Here is a 25,290-nt window from a genome sequence, read left to right on the forward strand (position 1 = left end):
AAAACCGACCTTTTTTAGTCCTGTGGCCACTGCTGAGTTTTCCAAATTTGCTGGCATATTGAGTGAAGCACTTTCACAGCATCATTGTTTAGGATTTGAAATAGCTCAACTGGAATTCCATCACCTCCACTAGCTTTGTAGTGATGCTTCCTAAGGCCCACTTGACTTTGCATTTCATGATATCTGGCTCTAGGTGAGTGATCACACCGTTGTGCTTATCTGGGTCATGAAGATCTTTTTTCTATAGTTCTTCTGTGTATTCTTGCCACCTCTTCTTAATATCTTCTGCTTCTGTTAGGTACATACCATTTCTGTCCTTTTTGGAGCCCATCTTTGCATAAAATGTTCCCTTGGTATCTCTAATTTTCTTGAAGAGATCTCTAGTCTTTCCCATTCTGTTGTTTTCCTTTATTTCTTTGCATTCATCACTGAGGAAGGCTTTCTTATCTCTCCGTGCTATTCTTTGGAACTCTGCATTCCAATGGGAATATCTTTCCTTTTCTCCTTTGCCTTTAGCTTTTCTTTTTCTCTCAGCTATTTGTAAGGCTCCCTCAGACAACCATTTTGCCTTTGTGCATTTCTTTTTCTTGGGGATGGTCTTGATCATTGCCTCCTGTACAATGTCATGAACCTTTGTCCATAGTTTTTCAGGTACTCTATCATATCTAATCCCTTAAATCTATTTGTCACTTGATTTAGGTCATACCTGAATGGTCTAGTGGTTTTCCCTACTTTCTTCAATTTAAGTCTGAATTTGGCAATAAGGAATTTACGATCTGAGCCACAGTCAGTTCCTGGTCTTGTTTTTGCTGACTGCATAGAGCTTCTCCATCGTTGGCTGCAAAGAATAGAATTAATCTGATTTCAGTATTGACCGTCTGGTGATGTCCATGTGTAGAGTCTTCTCTTGTGTTGTTGGAAGAGGGTTTTTGTATGATCAGTGAGCTCTCTTGGCAAAACTCTATAAGCCTTTGACCAACTTTGTTTTGTACTCCAAGGCCAAATTTGCCCTTTACTCCAGGAATCTCTTGACTTCCTACTTTTGCATTCTAGTCCCCTATAATGAAAAGGACATCTTTTGGGGTGTTAGTTCTAGAATGTCTTGTAGGTCTTCATAGAACCATTCAGCTTCAGCTTCTTCAACATTACTGGTCGGGGCAGAGACCTGGATTACTGTGATATTGAATGTTTGCCTTGGAAATGAACAGCGATCATTCTGTCATTTTTGAGATTGCATCCAATGGCTGCATTTTGAACTCTTTTGTTGACTATGATGGCTACTCCATTTCTTCTAAGGGATTCTTGCCCACAATAGTAGATATATAATGGTCTTCTGAGTTAAATTCACCTATTGCAGTCCATTTTAGTTGGCTGATTCCTAGAATATCGTTGGTCACTCTTGCCATCTCCTGTTTGACTACTTCCAATTTGTCTTGATTTGTGGATCTAATGTTTCTTGTTCCTATACAATTTGCTCTTTACAGCATCAACTTTACTTCCATGACCAGTCACATCTACAACTGAATGTTGTTTTTGCTTTGGCTCCATCTGTTCATTCTTTCTGGAGTTATTTCTCCACTGATCTCCAGCAGCATATTAGGCACCTACCGACATGGGGAGTTCATCTTTCAGTGTCCTATCTTTTTGCCTTTTCATACCGTTCAGGACATTTTGTCAGCCATTATTAGTCAAAACTATGGATCAGCCCTTTGGTGTCCTTTGTAATAAAATAAATGTGAGGGACACAGATTGTGGTAGACTTTAAAAAACCACAATTCTTTATGGTGTGGTGGCTGAAACAGCTTAGATTTTTATACACTAAAACTTGTTGGCTGAGAGTCTACAGTAGCTCTCAGAGCTGGAAAGATCTATGCTTACCATTCTTCTGTAATAAATTGCTCATGTGTGTGTTATAATGTGTATACATATTAATATATATAGCATATTAATATATGTAGCTTTAAGATATATTAATATATATAGCAAGTTTATACACATTCACACACATATAAATTTTAGGTAAATTATTTCAGAGACAAATAGCATTATAACATTAGTAGAATAGCATAAGCAAGTGTCATCTTTCATCTTTCCCACTCCACTGACTACTCACCCTTTGACTTCCAAAATGTTCAGATTCTCTTTATACATAAATAAACTTTTCATCTATCTTGATTTTCTAATTTTCTCCTTTTAAAATTCAAACATCTCAAAATAGGATTTGTTTTCAGTTTCTATACCTCTTGCTCCTCAACTCTTTATCACCTCATCGCTGAGGAACTTTAACCATCTTCACTGAAGAACCAACAGCTCCTAATCCCAGAATCCTTTGCCAGATCATGCGCTGATCTTCTTTACCTTCCAGGAGTGTTTGACCCTTTATCCTTCCCCTCCTGCATGAAAACCTCTCTTCTCTCACTTTCGGTTACTTTTTTTATCCTAGTTTCCCTCTTTCCCCACATCTTTAAGTGATGTTTTTCTCCTGTATTTTTTCTTAAACATAAGTGTTCCTCCTAATCCTCTATCTCATCTTTTATATCCACTGCTCCCTGTCCCCACTCCCTATTAGCAAATTTCACCCTGTTGTCTTCAACTATCACCTCTGTGTGTACATCAACATCAGTTCTGATCGCTCCTAGCATCTCCATTTTAGTATTTCCAGCTGCCTGGTGTATTTCTCCACTCAAAATGCCATGCAAGTATCCCTGTCCTACGTCTGAAACAAATCTTTTGACCCTGCAAATAAGTTTTTTATTTTGACTTCCGTATTTGGGAGCATTCTATTTTCAGAAATTCTAACTTATTCTATCTCCTCTCTCTTTGTTTTCCCATGTTTAGCCACTTGTCAAAGTCCTGTGGATTTCTCTTCTTCAGTATCACTTATTTCCCTCTTCATTTCCACTTTGTATCCAGATCATTTCCACTGAATGGTCATGTTCACCCTCACTGATTTTACTTCACTAAATGGATATATTTCTTAATGGATCTTGCCTCTTCTGACAGTTCAGCCAATGTAACTGCATTAAAACACAGAAGTTTTAATATCTTTACCTTGCTTAAAATTCCTATGTTTTAGTTAATCTAGTCTTACTTAAATAATAGAAACCTGACATAATTGCTTAAAATAATAAAGTTTATCTTAAATAATCAGAAATTGGAGGAGATAGAGTAGTTCCAAGGCTGATCAGTTGATTGTTTTGTGATGGATCTGGGAACCTATTTATTTTTCATCTTTCACTTCACTGTCCTCAAGTTGGACAGTCCAGCTATGTTTTCTAGATATAACAACATCTGAACATTTCATTGTGCATCTTTATTTTTTTTAAAGTCGGATGAAACCTTTCCAAGCTTTATCCCCTGCATAATATTTCTCACATTTTGCTGTCAGAATGTCATAAAATGTGATTGCCTAAATATTTAATTGGCTTCCCAGGTGGCTCAGTGGTAAAGAACCCACCTGTAATGCAGGAGATGTGGGTTTGATGCCTGGGTTGGGAAGATCTCCTGGGGAAGGACACAGCAACTCACTCCAGTATCCTTGCCTGGGAAATCTATCAGAGAAGCCTGGTGGGCTATAGTCCATGGAGTCTCAAAAGAGTTGGTCATGACTTAGCAACTAAAATAACAAAAAATATTTAACTGGCAAAGGCAATGAGATTACAATGATGGGTTTAAAATAATCAGGAATTATCCCCAGATTTTTATGAGCTGCATCCTTGTACAAACTTAGAGTCTTTATTAACAAGGAAGAAGAGTATACTGGTTGTTGGACAGGAAACTAACGAGTTTGAACTGCCACGTTCATATGATTCCTTTTCTTTCTCTCCTCCTTTCCCTTCTCTTTTCCCCCATCGTCTCTATTGTTTTTCTCTTTCTTTCTCATTTTAATTTTCTTTTTCTTTAGTCTGTTCTTAATAATGCATCATTAGTGACATTCAGTGAAGAAGCTTCTGATTTACTAAAAGAGTGTCAGAGAGGGCGATTTCTTTCTACAATATGTTTGTCATATCCAATAGATTAGCCAATACAATATTATCATTGTCATCCTTACACTGCAAAACTTTATATACTGTAAGGGAAAGAAAGAGGAGTGTGACAAGGCTCTTTCAAAGAGTTTAAGACTGAGGTGGGCAAATGCTATACGAAAAGTGTGAACGGAGAGTACATTTAAGTATCTATCAATAGTGGGAAAATACTGAAACACATGAAATCCATATGGACTATAGCAATGTCTCCCATTTGTAAATGTACTTTCCTCCCCTTTTACTTTAACAACTGAGGGAAATATACTGAATTTAGAAACAAACAAACAACAAAAAAAGCACTGGCTTTGTCTGAACTACATTCAGGCCTTGGCTCTATTACTCAATATGTGCCCTTATTACATTTACTAAACATTCAGGTCTTTATTTTCCTCACATGTAAACTGATCATAATAATACTGGCAGTGAATATCATGGCAAATTTTTATCAGTGGGACAATAAATCTGGCTCTAAATTGTGCACGCATGCTAAGTTGCTTCAGTCATGTCCGACTTTTTGTGACCCTATGGACTGTAGCCCACCACATTCCTCTGTCCATGAGATTCTCCAGGCAAGAATGCTGGAGTGGGTCACCATACCTTCATCCAGAGGATCTTCCCAACCCAGAGATCAAATCCACATCTCTTATGTCTCCTGCATTGGTAGGCAGGTTCTTTACCACTAGTGCTACCTGGAGAACCTCTTAGGAATTAAAAAAAGAAACAGAAAATTCAAAGAGTATTCCACAGAAAAGGGGATATTGAGAGTTTTGAGGGGAAGAAGGGAGTTCAGCCATATGGCAAGATCATGGACCTTGGGGAGAAAATGGGAAAGTGAGTGATTTCTCACTTCCTTCACAGGGAAGGGAGTCTGCTTTGAGATGAAGGAAATTGAACATTCACTGCTTCTATAATTTAAATGCCCTTTACTGCTCCAAATCTGAAGTACAGTCTTCTTTTGTACTTGTTTAGGAGGACTCCAAGGAGCCCCATGTGTGAGCGACTATGAAACAGAACCTACAGGTAAGGATAGAAAGAGAAGAATGAGACTGAAGTTTTAGAAGGAACCAAAAGTTGAAACCAAGTCATGGCACTGAAGCTCCAAGCTAGAACTTTCCAGAAGAGAAAACAGTCCTGGAGCAAGACTAGCCTTTTGGTAAAGTACAAAATACATAGCTTTATAAAATTTTATTTCTCAAAGGGTAGAGCAACCTCAGCTGCCATCAGAATTTTAGGCAGGAGTACACAATTAACTGGAAAAAATGAGACCAGTTTAGGGCTTGCTTACAATAAAACATTCTGAAAATGTATTTTCCTCCTCTTTTACTTTAACAACTGAGGGGAATATGCTGAAATTAAAAACAAGCAAACAAAAGACATCGGCTTTGAAATTAGGTTGAACTGCCTTCAAGTCTTAGCTCAGTGTCTCAGTGTGTGGCCTTAGGTATGTTTCCTAACCATTCAGGTCTTTATTTTTCTCACGAGTAAACTGATCATAATATCTGCTTCACAAGGTTATGCAGGGCATAGCATCTGGCAGATAGTAAGCGCTTAATTAATCGTGACTGTTGTCACTGCTTTTTCTGCTAATGAAAGAGAACAGTTATCATACACTAGGTATGCTGGGCATGACTCCTGGCACTTCACTTGATTTATCTTATTAGTACTTACAATGACCTCATAAGGTAAGTGAAAACATCTCTATTTTACAGATGAAAAAATAGAGACAGATTGGTTGGCAAACTTCCCAAGGTCATATAGAGTCCAAGACCGGATCTGATACCATGTGGAGCCCATTCTCACTAACCAGGAAGCTGTGGAAGAGAGAAACAGGTGTAGGGATCCTCAGTAGAGTTCCCTGATGAGGTGGGCTTTACCTTGATGTGGAAGGATCTGGAAGGTTTTCTGAGTCATGCTTCATTTTCAAACAAACATGGGGATGCAGAAATACCCAAGGCATGTCCAGATGAGAAGGAAGCAGTAGGAATGCAGGAAGCTGAGGGTGGAGGAGGCACATATAAGAAAGCTGTGGGAGGGAGGGAGGAAAAGTCTGTGGAACTTCAGGCAAGAGATTTTAAGTTCAGTGTGGGCAAGGTTAAAGAGAGACATATTGTCTTGAACTAGAGTATCGCTGGTGGCTCAGATTGTCAAGAGTGTGCCTGCAGTGCAGGAGACCTGGGTTTAATCACTGGGTTGGGAAGATTCCCTGGAGAAGGAAATAGCAACCCACTCCAGTATTCTTGCCTGGAGAATCCCATGGACAGAGGAGCCTGGTGGGCTACAGTGGCAAAAAATCGGACACAACTGAATGACAAAGCACGCCCACAAATATTGTCTTGAACTTCTAGAGTTTCAACAGGTTGTGAGCTGTGTGAACCAACTGATTGATTAAAGTTAAAATTAGTTAAAATTAAAGTTAAAAAGTTAGTTAAAATTAAAGTTAAAACGTTAAAATTAGTACATCTCAGACTCCATGAGGCCAAACCTTAGTGGCTGGATGATTCATTTGTATGTTGTGCAAACTGAGCTTCTTTTCCTGAGAACTTATATCAGACAGGTTACACAATCAGCTGAGAGCAATCTAAACACAGGTCAGCTGATGCAAGTTTATCCCACCTATGCCTTAACAAGATCAGATGAGTTTCTGGAGTGAAGGGCAGGAAACGTAGAGAGGAAGGGGTAGGAAGGAGAAAGGAGTTGGTTCAGCAAATCAAAAGGTCCCACAAACAAGCCACACACATTTCAGTGCTCCTAGCTTTGTCCATGTGGGGTAGGCGATGGCACCCCACTCCAGTACTCTTGCCTGGAAAATCCCATGGATGGAGGAGCCTGGAAGGCCGCAGTCCTTGGGGTCGCTGAGGGTTGGACATAACTGAGCCACTTCATTTTCACTTTTCACTTTCATGCACTGGAGAAGGAAATGGCAACCCACTCCAGTGTGCTTGCCTGGAGAATCCCAGGGACGGGGGATCCTGGTGGGCTGCCGTCTATGGGGTCGCACAGAGTCGGACACGACTGAAGCGACTTAGCAGCAGCAGCTTTGTCCATGTGCCCCTGAGCAGGATTCTTTCTGCTGTGGCTCCTCTGCTCTTCTGGACTGCATTGGTGCATCAGATCAAGTTGATTCCACCTTTCTCTATTTATTTTTTAGCTATATTATAGATAGCATTAAGCTATACACTACCTCCTACTATTGTGCTTGAAGACTTATGAGTTATGCATTTGAGGTGAATTATAGGGGCCATGTTTGAGTCATTATCCCCATTTCCAGAGGAGATTATGAGACACACCAAGGCAGGTTCTTTGACTTCATGCCCTATCAATGATCAGAGCTGAATGGTATTGAGGTGGAACACTGTGCTTCTACACTGTTTTGTAGTTATATATTGATCTGACTAGTCTCCCATTTGTGCAGCCACAAGGAAGGGGCCTAATAAACCCTTACTGAATGAAAGAATATAATTATATTAAGATGTAGCTACATGAAAAATTACTGTAAAGTGTGACAAAATGAAATGTTTGGTAATACAAATGGCTTGACCCATCAGCTGTCTAGGTAAATTTGTATCATTCACCTGTTAGGATTATTTGCTTTGAGTTCTCTTCGTCTCTTGATTTCTCTTACATGCTTGACATTTCTTTCCACTAAATCTATGCCCTAGCTTCTGCTGCATCATTGCACCAGCAAATGTTTGTAAATTTGGTATTGTGAACAATTATAAAATGCAGCAGTAATACCATGGGGATGAAAGCTGACTTTTCAGAATATGTTCTATTTGTAAATCAGATTAATTATTTAGAAAACCATAAAAATAGCTACCAGAACCATTAAAGCATGGCTTTTCTTCCACTTCAGTCAGTTCGGTTCAGTCGCTCAGTTGTGTCTGACTCTTTGCGACCCCATGAACTGCAGCATGCCAGGCCTCCCTGTTCATCACCAACTCCCGGAGTCCACCCAAACCCATGTCCATTGAGTTGGTGTTGTCATCCAACCATCTAATCCTCTGTTGTCCCCTTCTCCTCCTGCCCTCAATCTTTCCCAGAATCAGGGTCTTTTCAAATGAGTCAGCTCTTCACATCAGGTGGCCAAAGTACTGGAGTTTCAGCTTCAGCATCAGTCCTTCCAAAGAACACCCAGGACTGATCTCCTTTAGGATGGACTGGTTGGATCTCCTTGCAGTCCAAGGGACTCTCAAGAGTCTTCTCCAACACCACAGTTCAAAAGCCTCAATTCTTCTGCACTCAGCTTTCTTTATAGTTCAACTCTCACATCCATACATGACCACTGGAAAAAACCTTGACTAGACGGACCTGTTTGGCAAAGTAATGTCTCTGCTTTTGAATATGCTGTCTAGGTTGGTCATAACTTTCCTTCCAAGGAGTAAGCGTCTTTTTTAATTTCATGGCAGAAATCACCATCTACAGCGATTTTGTACTCCAGCAAAATAAAGTCAGCCACTGTTTCCCCATATATTTGCCATGAAGTGATGGGACAGGATACATGATCTTTGTTTTCTGAATGTTGAGCTTTAAGCCAACTTTTTCACTCTCCTCTTTCACTTTCATCAAGAGGCTTTTTAGTTCCTCTTCACTTTCTGACATAAGGGTGGTGTCATCTGCATATCTGAGGTTATTGATGTTTCTCCCAGCAATCTTGATTCCAGCTTGTGCTTCTTCCAGCCCAGCATTTCTCATGATGTACTCTGCATATAAGTTAAATAAGCAGGGTGACAATATGCAGCCTTGACATACTCCTTTTCCTATTTGGAACCAGTCTGTTGTTCCATGTCCAGTTCTAACTGTTGCTTCCTGACCTGCATACGGATTTCTCAAGAGGCAGATCAGGTGGTCTGGTATTCCCATCTCTTTCAGAATTTTCCACAGTTTATTGTGACCCACACAGTCAAGGGCTTTGGCATAATCAATAACAGAAATAGATGTTTTTCTGGAACTTTCTTGCTTTTTCGATGATCCAGCAGATGTTGGCAATTTGATCTCTGGTTCCTCTGCCTTTTCTAAAACCAGCCTGAATATCTGGAAGTTCATGGTTCAAGTATTGCTGAGGCCTGGCTTGGAGAATTTTAAGCATCACTTCACTAGTGTGTGAGATGAATAATAACTTTCTGAAAAAATAACAAGGCACTCAGATTTATCCTACAGGTGTAACTGGAGGGGACATTATGGATAATTCAGTTCTATGAGGACAAGGCTTATTTATGCTGCTTAATGTTAAATTTTACTCTGAATTATAATTATGAAGATAAAGGTGGTGGTGGTTTAGTCACTGAGTTGTGTCTGACTCTGTGACCCCAGGGACTGTAGCCCGCCAGGCTCCTCTGTCCATGGGATTTCATAAAACTAAGCCATTATTTTGTGGAAAAAATAAGAGCTTACAAGATTACAGAATGCACTGATAAAATGTTACAGGATTAAGAACTCTATAAAGATTTTCCTTTCCCAAGCACTGCTGCTCTCTCTCCAACTAGTAGAAATGGTATCTATTCTTAAGTAAAAATTATTTTTCACCCAAATGTGTCTAACATATAACTTAAACATTGAACTCTTTTCTAAAGTGATGATAGATGACATAATAGATCAGCAAATTTTCATTTTATTTTCACTCTTTCTGACAAGTCGTATATTTCATATGATTATTTCAGAGCCTGTAAAATCCAAAGAGAGAGTCAAAGATGCCAGTGGATGTTTGGTGACCTGGAATAGAGCCTGACGTAGGTGAGGCACACCACAGCTGTTGGAAGGCTTCACTCGTTGGCTACTGCTCACCGAGCCCTCAGACAACTTCTTAGCTTGTGGCATCTCTGCTCTTTCCAATGACCTGCAAATCGCAGGGGTTAAATTTCAGCTTAATTATTTTTTAAGTCTGCCCTGGGGCTTTTCCTCCATCCTAATATGCTTGTTAGGAAGTCAGAATCCTTAAATTTCTTACTTTCTTTTCTGTTTCTTTTTTTTTTACCACTCTGTACAATGCAGAGGATTACCTTCATTTCAAGGATCTTAAAGCTAATTTTAAAAGCAAAGAGATAGGGGACAACAACAAAAAGTCACACAATACACACACACACACACACACACACACACTTTTCTCAGAGTCACTGAGATAAAATACGAGAAAGTTAACTGGCAGAACACCTGGGCAAAGACAAGCCTAGACAAAATTCCAAAGGAAGGTGGCTTATATTGTGCAATTTTGAGTGCAAAAACCTTAGATCTAATAATCAATCCAATAAGATCAATCTGGTTAAGGAAATCATGCTTAATAGTAATTGAAAGAGTTACTTAATTCTAGACTTGTTAAAGAAAATTGTTTGAAAAATTTGTTGAGAAAACTAAATTCACACTTTGTAACAAGAACTGTGTGTATGCTCAGTTGAGTCCTACTCTTTGCAACCCCATGGACTATAGCCTGTCAGGCTCCTCTGTCCATGGGATTTCTCAGGGATACTGGAATGGGTTGCCATTTTCTTCTCCAGGGGATCTTCCTGACCCAGGGATTAAACCCATACCTCCTGCTTGGCAGGCAGATTCTTAACCACCACTATGCCACCTGGGAAGCCCGTAGCAAGAATTAGATGCTTTTTAAGAACTATGGTCTGATTATGAATGGTCAAGAGTATATATGATAGTAATAGCTATCATCTAATGAGTCATTATTATTATAAGAATTATATTAAGTGATAATGATCTTGTCCCCAAACACCTAATGGTGTACCTATCCCCTCACTCTTAGTAGATGACCTTGTCACCTTCCTCACAGAGAAAACAGAAGTCCTCAAGTGCTAGTCATATACCTGTTCTTGCTATTCATTTATTTCACATGACAGAAGTCCCTGAATCTTACATGGATAAACATTCTTACTAGCTCTTTAAACCAGTAAAATGGCTTTAACAAAATGGTTTTCAATAAAATGGAAGGAGCTACTCTTTAAAAAAAAACAAACTGTTTTTTTCATTCAGACTAAGCTCTAATCAAACAAACATTTCCTATTAGATTTCTGTGCCTGATACAATTCATGTCTCCTCCTTGGGATGCTCTCCTTTCCTGTGCTCCCCCACTCACCTCCAACTTGCACGTATCTTGGATTTTCAAGACCTATCCAGCTTCACTTTCTCCTTGGAAAATTTTTTCTCATCTATGACCTAAGCTTCCTCCTATCCCAGTAATCCCTCTTACTTCAGAACTCACATTTTCTGTATCTCTCTTATATTCAACTCTGTGTTTTAGTCTTATGTATATAAGCTTTGTCTTTATTACATGTGAGATCCTGGGAGCTATGTTTTATATTTTCTAAATTCCTCATTGTACTCGGCACAGTACCTTACTCAACAAAGCAAGTCAATCAATACGTATTGAATAAATAATTCAATTTAATGAACAAAGGATTCTGATGATCAGGGCTTCCTTGATGGTCCAGTGGTTAAGACTTTTCCTTTTGATACAGAGGATGCCTGCTCCACCGCTGGTTCTGGAAGATCCCAAATGGCCCAGGGCAACTAAGCCTGTAAGCCACAACTACTGAAGCCTGTGTGCCCCAGAGCTGTGCTCCCCAACACGAGAAGCAACCACAATGAGACAACCTCACACTGCAGCTAGAGAGTGGCCCCCGCTTGCTGCAACTAAAGGAGGCCCAGGTGCAGCAACAAAGACCCAGCACAGCCAAAAATAACTAACTAAATAAAATTATATATATATATATACACACACACACATACATATGAAACAAAGTGCATTGTAACTTCAAATAAAGCTTAAAAAAAAAAAAAGATTTTGATCAGTGAGGAAACAAGGACCACACAGGAGCCAGGGATTAAAGAAATAAATGATTAAATAAATAAAGTAAGGGACAAAAAAACAAAGGTGTCAAGAGAAAGGAACAAGGAAAGGAGGATATTGAGAATAAAGTTCGACATTAGATGATTCAGTTGAAGTAGTTGAAATTGTAGAAATTCCAAAGTCAGGGACAAGTTAGGTGACTCATGTTATGGAACCTCCCTGTTTGAAAGAAGGGTGCTGGTTGGTTTAAATACTTATATTATTTTAAGTGGTTTTCCTTTTTTAATCTAGAGTTGGAGGAAGAAAATGGTGTGTCCTATGACTGGAAAGATATGAGGAGACATTTCAGAAGTGAAACCAATCTTGGGAAGTAGAAAGATAGCCTAAACACAAGCAGACCAAGAATTCTGACAACTTTCTCAAGGAATACAAAGGGAATGCAATCTCTCACTCCAAAACTTTGAAGTTCCAAAGAAAGAGAGGGTACAAAGTTAAAAAGATTCAGTGGAGTGCTATTAAATGAGATCCTAGGGCGGTAGACAGCGCAGCGACAAAAAATAAAACATAGACGTTTTCTGTGAAGCTTTAGGATTTAATTTTGCTACCCTCCATCTGTATTTTTGGTAATGTAATCAAAAATTTCTGGTTGACTGAATTCAATTTTCATCCTGATGTTCTGATATTATGTAGGTGCAGTTCAAAAAATCCACTGAAAACAATATAAAATACATCTTTAACAAGCACTCACTGATTCTTCTATGTTTTCTTTTGATTACAGTAGTCACTTTGAACAAAAGGTATTGAAAGTTGAAAAATTTAGATTTCATATGACTGTAACCACATCATTCAATCCTGTAGTCCTTATATTCAGAGTCAAGGGAGATAAAGATCTTTATTTGACATCAAGGCATACCAATTTTCAATACCTCAGTTCACACTAATACATTTTATGCATGAGCTCATCTCTTCTTTCATATTATATGCATTCCTTGGTGCTTGTAAAAGTTTCTCAACACAAGACTCATTGTCTTTGTATTCTATCACTCTAACATTCTAGAATGCAGGCACCCAAATAGTAATGATCTCATAGTTGATGAATCAAGTCTTAGATGCAATATGAAAAGGCCAGATTATTGCTAGAACAATTGGAGAACATGAAACACACTGGTAGTTTGAATTATACATGCACAAACAAAAGAGAAGCTTGATTTTGTGCAATATCCATGCTCATACATAGGAATGTCTTCCCTTTTCCTTGAAGGCAGTCTTAATAGCGTACATATTATTAACTTATCAAAGTAAAAACTAAAAGTACTAAGTATAAGCAAAATAGCTGCAGTAATTACAGGAAAAAGTATTCTAACTTACAAACTATTTTTTCAGAAAAACAAGAACGCTTTGGTTATAGCTTGGCATTCAGTCTAGTTGTGTAGAATACTGTATGAACCTGTTAAATGTCAGAAGAGAATAAGAACAGCTGCAGCAAGTACTTTCTTGGTCTATAATGTATGTATCATTTTTATACAGTATTTTATAATTTCTTGTTACATAGCATGAAACAATTTTATCTTTTATCCCAATAATAACCTTAGAGTGTTTCTGACTTTGCTTTCTTTATTTTTTCATTTTGTGGGAAGAGAAGTTCAGAAATACTAGCTTATAATGTCAACACAAACAAATAACTTCTGGCATTATCTGAGACTTCTTGGGGAAATGATTCCCAGAATATCTATTATATTGAATGTCTCACAGAATCAGTGGGACTTAACTATTGTTATATAATACTAAGTTTGTCATTAGGATGCAAAGATCATGTGAATTAGTCATTTTGGATAATTGTTCTTACTTGGGATTAGTGGGAGAATTGAATGCACATGGATAGCACACCGACCAGGGCGAAAAACTTTCTGAAATGACTGTTGTTTTATGAGAGGATTTTATATTATGCCAGGCTCAAATTACTTTACTTTCAATTTTAACTTTTTGAAATGATATATGCACATAATTTAAGAGGCAAGGATTGCACTAGATTGTTTACAAAACAGTATCAACTCTTTTTCTTTCCTCTTCCCCAGAAGCAACCACTTTTACCTCCTTTAGTTGACTTTCTTTGTGTCATGTGTTTAAACAACATGCTTTTTAAAATTGTTACTCCTTGATTTTTCAGATTTAGCCATTTTATATTGAATTTGCACTATGCATGACGAGGATTAAGCTCTCCCTTCTCCCCTAGCTCTAGCTACCCTCCTCAAGTACTGTAATTTTTGCTTAGATGAATATTCAATATTTATATTTGCAGTCGTGTCCGACTCTTTGCAACCCCATGGACTGTAGTCTACCAGGCTTCTCCGTCCATGGGATTTTCCAGGCAACAGTACTGGAGAGGATTGCCATTTCCTTCTCCAGGGGATCTTCCGGACCCAGGAATTGAACTCCGGTCTCCTGCACTGCAGGCAGACGCTTTACCCTCTGAGCCACCAGGAAGTCGGACCATCATTAAAGGTACAAAATGCAATTCAAACGTAGGAAACTGTTATTTCCTTTTTCTATACAACTGTTTTCTCTGGAGTCAACTGTCACTCTTTATCTTCTTTCTCTTAGTTTCCTAATGAATTCATTGCTAATTCACCCTAAAACCTTTTTGGTAAAGTTTTTCTATAAAGACCCTTAAATCTTTTAGACTTTTAGTGCTTTAGACTTTGTGGTCTCCTGTCACAACACTCCATACTGTCGTTGTAGATTTGACCCTCACGCTGCAGTTTGCTGACCTCTGGTCTAAACCATACTTCAAGATTTTAGTTGCTTCAGATTTCTATCAATCTTCTTTCTTCCCCTCCAGAAAAGTTGCTCACTGGGACTCCTAGGTTCCTCTCTACACCTGATCACAGATGCCATTCTGGTGTCTCCTTCAGCATGATTCTGGGGATTTCCTTTGCTTCTTTTCTTTAGTTGGATCTCCTGTTATTTGTATCCCATGACTTTTATCTTTCTTGGCTAACTCCTTACATAAATAAAAACCCATTTCCAGAAGCTTTTAGAGAAAGGGTGCATAGCAGATAATGCAAATTCTTCCTTAACACATAGTTCCAAGAGTTCACTATGATGTGAGAAACTTTTGTTTGCTTTTAGCCACACTTTTAACTGGATCCATCAGAATGTGACTAAAAAAGGCTAATAAAAGCTAAATTAACTTATGTAAAACCTTTTATTCCATTTTTCTTACTTTAAGATAAAATCAGGAAACAGAGTTAAACAAATGTCTGAGACTAGTTAACTACAATGTTCCACTGACATTGTAGTTACTTCTTCAAGTAAAACCTTCTTGGAGGTGGAAAGGAAATGCTAGAAAGGAATGTGAGAAAGACAATGAGTAAAATTTGGGATGCAATGCAACAGATTTCTGTATATCAATCTTAGATCCTGCAACCTTGCTGAATTCACTTGTTAGTTCCAATAGTTTTTGGGTAGAAACTTCAGGATTCTCTATGTGTGTGCTTAGTTGATCATCACAACCCAGGGATGGAACCCTCATCTCCAGTGTCTCCTGCATTGCAGGTAGATTCTTTACCTGCTGAACCACTGAGGAAGTCCAAGTGTTCTCTACACAGTATTTATCAAATCATCTGCAAATAGTGACAGCTTTATCTCTTCCCTTTCAATTTGGGCTCAATTTTCTTACCTGATTGCTGTGGCTAGGACTTTCAATACTATGTAAAATAGAAGCAGGAAGAGTAGGCATCGTTATGAAAGTAAAAAAGCAATCCTGTTTGAAGTCACATAAAAAAAATACCTAGAAATAAACTTAACCAGTAAAGAGAAAGACTTACACATATTCTGAAAGCTACAAAACACTGAGAAAGAAAATTGAAGATGATTCCAAGAAATGGAAGGATATGCTCTGTTCTTGGACTGGAAGAATTAATATTATTAAAATGGCCATAACCCAAAAATTCAGTTCAGTCCAGTCCCCAAGTCATGTCTGAGTCTTTGTGACCACATAGACTGCAGCATGCCAGGCTTCCCTGTCCATCACTAACTTCCGGAGCTTGCTCAAACTCATGTCCATCGAGTCAGTGAGGCCATCCAACCATCTTGTCCTCTGTCATCCCCTTCTCTTCCTGCCTTCAATCTTTCCCAGAATCAAGGTCTTTTCAAATAAGTCAATTCTTTGCATCAGGTAGCCAAAGTATTGGGAGCTTCAGCTTCAGCATCAGTCCTTCCAATGAATATTCAGGACTGATTTCCTTTAGGATGGACTGGTTGGATATCTTTGCAGTACAAGGGACTCTGAAGAGTCTTCTCCAACACCACAGTTCAAAAGAATCAATTATTTGTCACTCAGCTTTCTTTGTGGTCCAACTCTCACATCCATACATGACTACTGGAAAAACCATAGCTTTGACTAGATGGGCCTTTGTTGGCAAAGTAATGTCTCTGCTTTTTAATATGCTGTCAAGGTTGGTCATAGCTTTTCTTCCAAGGGACAAGTGTCTTTTAATTTCATGGCTACAATCATCATCTGCAGTGATTTTGGAGCCCCCCAAAATGAAGTCTGTCACTGTTTCCATTGTTTCCCCATCTATTTCCCATGAAGGGATGCCATGATCTTCATTTTCTGAATGTTGAATTTTAAGCCAACTTTTTCACTCTCATCTTTCACTTTCATCAAGATGCTGTTTAGTTCTTCTTTGCTTTCTGCCATAAAGGTGGGTTCATGTGCATATCTGAGGTTATTGATATTTCTCCCGACAATCTTGGTTCCAGCTTGTGCTTTGTCCAGTCCAGTGTTTCTCATGATGTACTGTGCATCAAGTTAAATAAGCAAGGTGACAATATACAGCCTTGACGTACTCCTTTCCTGATTTGGAACCAGTCTGTTGCTGCGTGTCCAGTTCTAACTGTTGCTTCTTGACCTGCATATAGATTTCTCAGGAGGTAGGTAAAGTGGTCTGGTATTCCCACATCTTTAAGAATTTTCCAGTTGGTTGTGATCCATACAGTCAAAGGTTTTGGCATAGTCAATAATGCAGAAGTAGATGTCCTTCTGGAACTCTCTTGCTTTTTCTATGATTCAATGCATGCTGGCAATTTGATCTCTGGTTCCTCTGCCCTTTCTAAATCCAGCTTGAACATCCAGAAGTTCACGGTTCACATACTGTGAAACCTGGCTTGGAAAATTTTGAGCATTACTTTATTAGTGTGTGAGATGAGAGCAATTTTGCGGTAGTTTGAGCATTCTTTGGCTTTGCCTTTCTTTGGGATTGGAATGAAAACTGACCTTTTCCAGTCCTGTGGCCACTGTTGAGTTTTCCAAATTTGCTGGCATATTGAGTGCAGCACTTTCACAGCATCATCTTTCAGGATTTGAAATAGCTCAACTGGAATTCTATCACCTCCACTAGCTTTGTTTGTAGTGATACTTCCTAAGGCCCACTTGACTTCACATTCCAGGAAGTCTGGCTCTAGGTGAGTGATCACACCATCGTGATTATCTGGGTCATGAAAATCTGTTTTGTATAGTTCTTCTGTGTATTCTTGCCACCTCTTCTTAATATCTTCTGCTTCTGTTAGGTCCTTACCATTTCTGTCCTTTATTGTGCCCATCTTTGCATGAAATATTCCCTTGGTTTCACTAATTTCTTTGAAGGGATGTCTAGCCTTTCCCATTCTATTGTTTTCCTCTATTTCTTTGCACTGATCACTGAGAAAGGCTTTCTTATCTCTCCTTGCTATTCTTTGGAACTCTGCATTCCAATGGGTATATCTTTCCTTTCTTCCTTTGCCTTTCATTTCATATGGCCATAATCCCAAAATTAGTATTTAGATTTAATGCAATCCCTATTAAAATACTCATGATGTTTTTCACAGAACTAGAACAAACCATCCTAAAACTCATATGAAATGACAAAATATGCCAAATTGCCAAAGCAGTTCTGAGAAAAAAAGAACACAGCCAGAGGTATAACTCTTCCAGACTTAAGTACAAAGCCGCAGTAATCAAAATAGTATGGTACTGGTACAAAAAGAGACACGTAAATTAATGGAACAGAATAGAGAGTCCAGACATAACCCACCCACTGATGGTTACTACTACAAAGGAGACAAGAATATATAATGGAGAAAAGATCTGTTCAATAAGTGGTACTGGGGAAACCAGATAGCCAAATATAAAAGAATGAAATTAGAGCATTCCCTCACACTATATACAAAAATAAACTCAAAATGGTTTAAAGACAAATGTAAAACCTGAAACCATAAAACTCCTAGAAGAGAATATAAGAACACTTCTTGATTTAAATCTTAGAAGTATTTTCTTGAATTGGTCTCCTAAGGCAAAAGAAATGAAAGCAAAAATAAACAAATGGAGCCTAATTAAACTAAAAAGATTTTGCTTTTATCAATAACTCATACAAATCGATATCCAAAAATCCAAGCAAAACTCAGTAGAAAACTTGGATATTTTACCAAAGAAGACATACAGGTGGCTAACAGGCTCATGAAAAGATACTCAACATCACTAATTATTAAAGAAACACAAATCTAAGCTACATGAGGTATCACCTCACAGCTGTGAGAGTGGCTCTCATACAAAAGCTTACAAATGACAAATAATGAAGAGGACATGGAGAAAAGGGAACCTTTGTACACCATTGGTGGGGATGGAAATTGGTGAAGCCACTGTGGAAACAGCATGAAGGTTCCCTAAAAAATTAATAATAGAAATACCATATGATCCAGCAATTCCACTCCTGGATATATTTCTGGGAAAAAAAAAATGAAAACTATAATTAAATAAAAAAGATAATGTACTTATTTTCTAGAAGCATTATTTACAATAGCCAAGACACAGACGCAATCCACATGTCCATCAACAGACAACTGGGTTTGGAAGACGTGGCATACAATGGGGTAGTACTCAGCCACAAAAAATGAAATACTGCCATTTGCAGCAAAGTGGATGGACCTAGAGAATATTATGCTTGGTGAAATGTCAGACAAAGAAAAGTACTATATTATATATATCACTTATATGTAGAATTTAAAAATTATACAAATCAAAGTATATGCAAAAAGAAAGAGACTCACAGATATAGAAAACAAACTTGTAATTACCAAACAGAAGGAAGGGGAGAGGAAGAAATCAGGAGTATGGAATTAAGAAGTACAAATTACTATAGATAAAATAGATAAGCAAAGAGGATACACGGTATAGCAAATGGAATTCTACCCATTATCATATAATAACCTATAATGGAATTATAATCTGCAAATATACTGAATCACTATCCTGTACACCTGAAACTATTAATAACACAACACTGTAAATGAACTATACTTCAATAATAGAACATTGGAATGGAATTAAATTGCTGTTGTTCATTCGCTCAGCTGTGTCCGACTCTTCGCAACCCCATGGACTGCAGCAAGCTAGGCTTCCCTGTCCTTCACCATCTCCCAGAGTTTGCTCAAACTCATGTCCATTGAGTTGGTGGTGCCATCAAACCATCTCGTCCTCTGTCATCCCCTTCTCCTCCTGCCTTCAATCTTTCCCAGAATCAGGGTCTTTTCCAATGAGTTGGCTCTTTGCATCAGGTGCCCAAAGTATTGGGAGCTTCAGCTTCAGCATCAATCCTTCCAATGAATATTCAGGATTGATTTCCTTTAGGATTGACTGGTTTGATCTCCTTGCTGTCAAAGGAACTCTCCAGAGTCTTCTTCAACACCACAGTTCAAAAGCATCAATTCTTTGGCTCTCAGCTTTCTTTATGGTCAACTCTCATATCCATACATGACTACTGGAAAAATAGCTTTGACTAGATGGACCTTTGTTGGTAAAGTAATATCTCTGCTTTTTAATATGTTGTCTAGGTTTGTCATAGCTTCTCTTCCAAGAAGCAAGCATCTTTTAATTTCATGGCTGCAGTCACCTTCTGCAGTGATTTTGAAGCCCAAGAAAATAGTCTGTCACTGTTTCCATTGTTTCCCCATCTATTTGCCATGAAGTGATGGGACCAGATGCCATGATCTTCAATTTTTGAACATTGAGTTTTAAGCCAGCTTTTTCACTCTCCTCTTTTACCTTCATCAAGAGACTCTTCACCTCCTCTTCACTTTCTGCCATAAGGGTGATGTCATCTGCATATCTGAGGTTATTGATATTTCTTCTGGCAGTCTTGATTCCAGCTTGTGCTTCATCCAGCTGGCATTTTGCATGATGTACTTTGCATAGAAGTTAAATAAGCAGGGTGACAACATATAGCCTTGACGTACTCCTTTCCCAATTTGGAATCAGTCTGTTGTCCCATGTACAGTTTTAACTGTTGCTTCTTGACCTCCATACAGATTTCACAGGAGGTAGGTAAGGTGGTCTGGTATTCCTATCTCTTTAAGAATTTTCCAATTTACCTTGATTCATGGACCTAACATTCCGGGTTCCCATGCAATATTGTTCTTTACAGCATCGGACTTTACTTCCATCACCAGTCACACCCACAACTGGGCATTGTTTTTACTTTGGCTCCATCTCTTTATTCCTTCTGGAGCTATTTCTCTGCTCTTCTCCAGTAGCATACTGGAGATTTATTCTTCCCTTAACCTTCTGATAGTTCCAGAATGACCTTCATTGTGAGTCCATTATAATGGTGGACAAAATGGTCTATTGTATAATTTTACTAAAAAGTTTCAGAGAATTAACAATGATGCCTTGTACAAACATTTGTCAGGAGCAGATGAGATTGGATATGTACTTTGGGGTCTTTTTTAAGAAAGAAATAACTTTATCAAATTGAAATTTGTTCAGCACTTTGAGTTAATTCTCGAATATAGTACTGAATATATTTTAAGCATTTGGTTTCCTACAAATAAGAAAATCAAATACAAAAAATATATTAAACTAAAATATATTAAATCAAGAAATAATTCTGTGGCAATTCAATTGGAAAATCAACTGGAAATTTTATAGTATATTTGATGGCAATGAATCCTAGTTTGTATTGTGCTAAGAGAATGTTGGTGTTCCCAGAACATGTTCACAGCATGAATGCGTGAGACAGGAACTAGGTATATTTCTGAACTCCACTATTCTATGCTAATATACTTGATGGTTTATTTAAACACAGACCAAGTAGAAACAAAGAATTTCTGAGGCTGATACATGGCTTCAACTTTGACCTTTGTGGCCTTCCTTGGTAGATTTCCATAATGTTAGTTTTATGATCTTTAGTTTTGGGTGTAGTATGGGTGTAATTGCTTCCCTGGTGGCTCAGATGGTAAAGAATCTGCCTTCAATGCAGGAGGTCTGGGTTTGATCACTGGGTTGGGAAGATCCTGTGGAGAAGAGAATGGCTACCCTCTCCAGTATTCCTTCCTGGAAAATTCCACGGACAGAGGAGCCTGGCCAGTTACAGTCCATGGGGTCACAAAGAGTTGGACACAACTAAGCAACTAACACTTTCACACTTTCATGGGTATAAATGTGTCATGTGATCACAGCTTTACTGTGGTAATTGCTCAGCATAATAGTAAATTACCAAACAAACCCCAAAGCAGTTGTGCCTGTAAATTAGACCTATCTCTCACTAGGGATTTTCTACATGGTTTAAAAAGGGCTTCCCTAGTGGCTCAGCGGTAAAGAATCTGCCTACTGACACAGGAGTTGCAAGTTTGATCCCTTGGTTGAGAAGATCCCCCAGAGAAGGTAATGGCAACCCACTCCAGTATTTTTGCCTGGAAAATCCCATAGACAGAAGAGCCTGGAGTGCTACACTCCATGGGGTTGCAAAGGGTAAGACATGACTTAGTGATTGAAAAACATCAACAAACAACATCATATGGTTTAAAACTAGACTTAATATTGATCTTGCTATTCTCTTCCTGATTAAGAAAGCTATGAAGCTCATAAAAGCCTCACTGCAGAATATGTCTCACTGTACAGAATGGGATTCTACCTTTGATAAACTTCTCTGAAAAAATTATTTATTTAATGTAATTAATTCTTTTATTGAAGTATAGTTGATTTACAATGCTGTGTTAGTTTCTGGTATACAGCAGAGTGATTCATTTATATATATATTCTTATATATATTATATAGAACATATATATTCTTTTTCATATTCTTTTCCAATATGGTTTATTATAAGGTATGATAGAGAAATTATTTTTAATCCTATTCTTCTTTTAGATATAAGTAATATAACTCCTTGGCTCTATTTTAGAATGTTATATTATATATCTTACCCAGTAAATTAGAGGTACTCTTTAAAAAAATAAGAGTCTTAATTACTTTTGGGTAAAATATCACTCTCATATTTGGAAAATTATGGAAAAAATGGGATCATGTTTTTTAAGAATGTCCAGTTGACTTATGGAGGTTGTCCAGAGTCATATAAGAATATATTGATAAAAAAGAGTTATAAACTTAAACAATATGGCTTAGAAAAATGTAGTCTATTCCTACATATGGAAATAAATGAAGACCATTCAAGCAAGAACCATTAAGGGTTATTTATTCAGAACCTGCTACAGCAAGAGAGTCAGCCATCATAATTTGCATTTGACAGAAACTCAAAGACTGGCAACGAAGTGGGACAGCTTTATAGTGGAAAAAAGCAGGGCTCCAGATATGCCCTGAAGGAAGACAATTGATGTGGAGAATCTGGGGGCCAGGAAACTAGAAGAGGGACCTCCTATGAGGTATGTTAGGGTCATATATTTGGCTTTATTCCATTGGTCCCGTTCCATTGACTTTATCCCTTTAGAATCAGGAGTAAAAATTAGGAAAGCTCTCAGTTTTTCAACAAGTCCTAACCATTTGGGGCTGATGGCTAGCAGGTTGTGGTCTGGCTTGCTGGACTAGCCTCTGAAGGTTATGGGTCAGAGTTATATTTTAATATCTGATCCAGGTATTGTGTGTCTAAATACTTAATTTCCCACAAGGAACCAGAAATATCTGTCATCATATGAAAAGTTAACAACAATTCATAAGAACTTCAAAAATCAGGCTAATTTTTCAGATTATCATATCATTCAATCATCATATTTTTATTCTTCTTATTAGTGAAGTAAAACATGGTTAATTTGCTCCTTTTTTTTCCAGTTAAGGAGGATCCGTGACAACTATCTCAAGTAATTACAGAGTAGAAATCAATTTCTGATTCAGTAAAATCATGAATCAGTAAAAAGACTTAATCATAAAAGACTTTTCCTTATTCTTGAGAAAGAATGAAGATGACACTTTCTCTCATCTATTTCAATGTTTGTAAACACAGCACACTTTGAATCACTTACAAAAAAGTTTCTATTCTTATAAATAGAACCAAGCAAAGCCCATTCTGTAACACTTTTCATCATTTTGTTTTGACTCAGCATTACCAGTATTTTTGCAAATCAGAAATACTTCTCTTCTACAATGTTTAAATGTCCTCGAATGTTACATTTTTGTCATTGGATTTGAAAATATGTTTGTTAAATATGGGTCAATAAAAAAATACAAAAGAAAACAAAAATTGTGTTAACAGGCAGAGTGTACTATTGGTAATTCTACTTTCTTGAAATAGATTGCTGTAACATGGTAGTTAACAGTAATTAATAGGTGATAAACAAAAAAATAAAATGTCAGCTTGCAAGTAACCTTGTCAGGTTCCTAATGTTGTCTGGCCCCCACAAATCAATCAAGCTAGTTAGGAGGTTCAGACAGCAATTAATATCCTAACGCCTGTGAGACCAGCAGCATGTCATGAATACTAGAGTTGAAGAGGCTGTATTGAAGTGTGGCTATCCCAAGGGCAGAATCCAGTAGCAAAGAAGAAAATGCTTCTCCAATTGTTTCCTCCCTGGCTGCTATTTGCATCTCTTTTAAACAATGTGTTATTCAGATAAAGCACCTATGCATATAATACAATTACTCAGTGGTATCCTTTAAAACTGAAAGAATACATCAATGCAATTTCTGCTCTGATGAATATTCATTGAGGGAGCTTATAACTATAAACAAAACTAGCATCCACTTTACCTTTGTAGCTCCTCATTTTAGCAACAGAGAATGTGTGTTAGTTTATTTGCCTTTTTTTCTATCTAAATTACTAGAAATGAGAAATGATCAACTCATTCTGCCTAGTATAATATGGATGATCAATAATTAATAATCAGAAAATATAAGTTTACAGTGCATTTTCAAGACATTATTGGGCTGATGCCTCAGATGAAATCATTTCTGTTTTGAATGTGGCAAATTTGCATTAAACATTCTTGGCTTTAGCTCCAAACTCTGAACCTTTGCAGTAAATACAGACAAGGTGTTAATTAAGAGAACTGCCAATCCAAATGAATAATGGACCACTGGAAACTGCACGGGTGAGGGCCTGACCTTCCACATCAAAGATGAGTTCCAATGCTGAAGTCTCAATTTTGGAATTATGACTACAGAATAATGAGAAAATGGGAGGGAAAGAAACAGAGAGTGGGATCTCCATTAACTCATTCAGTTTTGTAAAAACTCATTCAGTTTGTAAAAAATGCTAGGAAGTGTTTAATGAAAGGCTTTTCAGAAATAAGAAATGAATAAAGGTCACTGTGTGTATGTATGATTTCTTCAACCCAAAGAGTGCCAACTAAATACAAAGTGAGAACAGACACTTCATAATGGCCCTTCCTAAATGCCCCGCTTTAAGCAGCAGTATGTAAAACTGTCCTGTCTTCTTCAGGATACGACACAGGCCGAGTTAATTCAGCCTTCTCAGCTCCTCAGTGGGTGGGGAGGTGGGTGTGCCGAGAGTGAGGCACTGTGGGAAGTAGAGGTCCACCGTCAACCCAAAGACAGTCACCTTTGACTCCTATACAGCCTGTGCATCTCAGTCACCTGACTGTCCAGGGCAGTCCAAGCCAGAAACCTTTCATCAGGCAATTCTCCTGATTCTAACTTGACTAATTTGACAACTCTCTTCTGGACTGCGGGTCCTTCCAGCTTGAAGGTGAGACCAAATCATCATTGACTCAGGACTCTGAATTGTAAATCTCGGAGTTTTTTCAAATATTTGAAAAACCTAAATCATTGTGAAGATGCTTCTGAAGCTACTAAATATCTCAGGCCATGAGAATAAAGAAACATATCAGTGGGGACAATACTACAAATAACTCAGTTGCTTTAAGAAAGAAGCTTGGGCTTTGGCCTCCTTACTAGGGAAATCTCCAGGTTGGATAGAGAATAAGAGGAAAATCAGCTTGTGAAGACAAGTGGCATTTACTGAAAGCCAGTTATGAACTTGTGCTGTTCTATGACCGCTTTAAACCTTCATGACAACTTTATGAAGTAAATGCCATTATTATACCCATTTTACAGATAAGGATTCTGAGGTACAAGAGGTAATTTGCCCAAGAATACTATTCTATCCAAGTGCCTAGTTTTAGGCATGAATTCTGGTGTTTGGGGTGTTATAGGGATCTACCACCATCACTTGTTCTCACATCGATTCTAGACA

At 37.9% G+C, this 25,290-nt stretch overlaps 1 long non-coding RNA gene across 1 annotated transcript in view; it reads left to right on the forward strand.

Moving 5' to 3' along the window:
* Nucleotides 1-21,766, forward strand: part of LOC139184082 (uncharacterized) — a 173,468-nt gene extending 151,702 nt beyond the window's left edge. The window contains exons 3-4 of the long non-coding RNA XR_011567532.1: nt 4,995-5,045; nt 9,683-21,766. This is a non-coding gene — a long non-coding RNA (uncharacterized lncRNA). The remainder of the gene's footprint in view (nt 1-4,994; nt 5,046-9,682) is intronic.
* The last annotated feature ends 3,524 nt before the right edge of the window (nt 21,767-25,290 follow it).

This window comes from Bos indicus, chromosome 1 (assembly GCF_029378745.1).
Source record: "Bos indicus isolate NIAB-ARS_2022 breed Sahiwal x Tharparkar chromosome 1, NIAB-ARS_B.indTharparkar_mat_pri_1.0, whole genome shotgun sequence".
Taxonomy (NCBI): Eukaryota; Metazoa; Chordata; class Mammalia; order Artiodactyla; family Bovidae; genus Bos; species Bos indicus.